Raw genomic sequence first — 3,013 nt, forward strand, 5'->3', positions numbered from 1 at the left:
TATATTCGTGTGTTTATTTGGAGGTTGACTATCCTGCTCCACTGGTCTGTTTGTCTGTTCTTTCACCAGCACTACACTGTCTCAATTATTACAGCTTTATACTAAGTCTTGAAGTTGAGTAGTGTCAGTTCTCCTACTTTGATCTTCAGTATTACACTGTCTATTCATAGTCTACTGCCTTTGCATATAAATTTTGAATCACTTTGTCAATAGCCAAAAAATAAATGGCTGGGATTTTGATTGGGATTGCTTGGAGTTATAGCTCAAGTTAGAAAGAACTGACATCTTCACAATGTCGAGTCTTTCTATCCATGAACATCAAATATCTCTCCATTTATTTAGCTCTTCTTTAATTTTTCTTAGCAGAATTTTGTTGTTTTGCTCATATACATCTCGTGTATATTTTGTTTTATACCTATTATAGATTTATACCTAAATATTTAATTTTTGGTGTTAATAAAATGGTATTCTATTTTTAATTTGAAATTGCAATTGTTTATTGCTGGTATATAAAAAAGCAACTGGCTTTTATACATTAATCTTGTATCCTGCAACTTTGCTATATTCACTTATTAGTTCCAAGAGGGCTTTCTTTGTCAGTTTTGGGGGATTTTCTATATAGACAATCATGACGTCTACAAACAAACAGTTTTATTGCTTCCTTTGCAATCTGTGTATATTTGTCTCCTTTTCCTATCTTATTGAATTAGGTAGGAGCTCCAGTACAATGTTAGGTAGGAATGGTAAGAAGAGACATCCCTGACTTATTCTTAGTCTTTGAGGAAAAGCATCTAGTTTCTCACCAATAAGTATGACATTAGCCATAAGATTTTTGTAGATGTTCTTCACCCAGTTGAAGATGTTCCCCTCTATTCCTAGTTTGCTGAGAGTTTGTAATCATAAAAGGATGTTGAATTTTGAAAATATTTTTTCTACATCTATTGATATGATCATATGAATTATCTTCTTTGGCCTGTTGATATGATTGGTTGCATTGATTGATTTTCAAAGATTAAACCAGCCTTGCATACCTGGAATAAATTTCACTTGATTATGGTTGATAATTCTCTTTAAAGATTGTTGGATTAGATTTTCTAATATATTGTTGAAATTTTTAATGTTCATGAGAGATATCATTCTGCAGCTTTCCTCTTGTGTAATTTATACAATTTTGGTATTAGTGTGAAGTTGGTCTTATAGAATGAGTTAGAAAGTGTTCATTCTGCTTCTGTTTTCTGGAAGATACTTTAGAGAATTTGCATCATTTCTTTCTTAAATGTTTGGTAGAATTTACTAGTGAAACCATCTGGGCCTGGTTCTTTCCCTTTTGGAAGGTTATTAATTATGGATTCCATTTTTTACATAGATAAAGGCCTATTCAGATTATCTATTTTATCTTGTGTGAGGTTTATAGATTGTTGTCTTCTAAGAAATTGGTTCATTTCACCTAAGTTTTCAAATTTGTGGGCCATAGAGTTATTCATAATATTCCTTTATTATCCTTCAAATATCTATGGGATTAGTAATAATGGCTTCTCTTTCATTTCTGATATTAGTAGTCTGTGACTTCTCTTTGTTTTTCTTGGTTAGTCTGGCTAGAGAGCTATCAACTTTTTGATCTTTTCAAAGAACCACCTTTGGCTTCATTGATTTTCTCTATTGTTTTCCCATTTTTAATGTCATTAATATTATTACATTTTTTATCAATTTGCTTATTTTTATATTGTTTTTCTTTCTTTATTTTCCTAAGAAGGAGGCTTAGATGGTCATTTTTAGGTCTTTCTTTTTTTCTAGCACCATTTTTAATGTCATTAATATTATTACATTTTTTATCAATTTGCTTATTTTTATATTGTTTTTGTTTCTTTATTTTCCTAAGAAGGAGGCTTAGATGGTCATTTTTAGGTCTTTCTTTTTTTCTAGCACTCGCATTCAATGCTATAAATTTTCCTCTAAGCACTGCTTTTGCTGCATTCCAGATTTTCATATGTTATATTTTCATTTTCACTTAGTTCAAAATACTCTTAAAGCTTTCTTGAGTTTTCTGACCCACGTATTATTCAGAAGCGTGTTGTTTAATCTCCAAAGGAGATTTTCCAGCTATCTTTCTGTTACTGAATTCTAGTTTAATTCCATTGTGTTCCAAGAGCATACTTCACATGATTTCTAGTCTTTTAAATTTGTTGATGTGTGTTTTATAGCCCAAAATGTGCTCTACTTGGTGAATGTTCCATGTGATCTTGAGAAATAATTGTATTCTGCTGTTGTTGAATATAATATTCCATAAATATCAATTAGATACAGGTGATTGATGGTGCTGTTCAGTTTAATTATTTCCTTACTAATTTTCTGCCTGCTAGACCTGTCAAATACAGATACAGGGATATTGAAGCCTCCATCAATAATAGTGGATTTGTCTATTTCTCATTGCAGATTTTTTCATCTTTGCCTCATATATTTTGATGCTCTTTAAGTAGGTGAATGCACATTAAGGATTGCTATTCTTGGAGAATTGACTCCTTTATTATTATGTAATGCCCCTCTTAATATCTGATAATTTTCCTTATTCTATAGTCTGATTTTTATACTGCTACTCCAGCTTTCTTTTGATTTGTGTTAGCATAGCACATCTTTCTCTATCCCCTTACTTTCATTCTATCCATGTCTTATATTTAAAGTGGGTTTCTTATAGATAATATATAGTTAGGTCTTGTTGGTTCTTTATCACTCTATTAGTCTCACTCCTTTAATTGATGTAGTTAGACCTTTCACATTTAAAGTAATTATTGTATAGTCAGATTAATATCCACCATATTTGTAACTTTTTCTATTTATTGAACTTGGTTTTTTGTCTTTATTATATTCCCCCTTTTTTCTGCCTTCTCTAATTTTAGTCAAGCATTTTATATTATTTCATTCTCTCTCTTTCTTTATTCTCTCAATTATACTTCTTTTTTTATATTTTTAGTTGTTTCCCTAGAGTTTGCAATATATGCTTACAACTAATCCGAGT

Source organism: Galeopterus variegatus, unplaced genomic scaffold (assembly GCF_000696425.1).
Source record: "Galeopterus variegatus unplaced genomic scaffold, G_variegatus-3.0.2 Scaffold2957, whole genome shotgun sequence".
Lineage (NCBI taxonomy): Eukaryota > Metazoa > Chordata > Mammalia > Dermoptera > Cynocephalidae > Galeopterus > Galeopterus variegatus.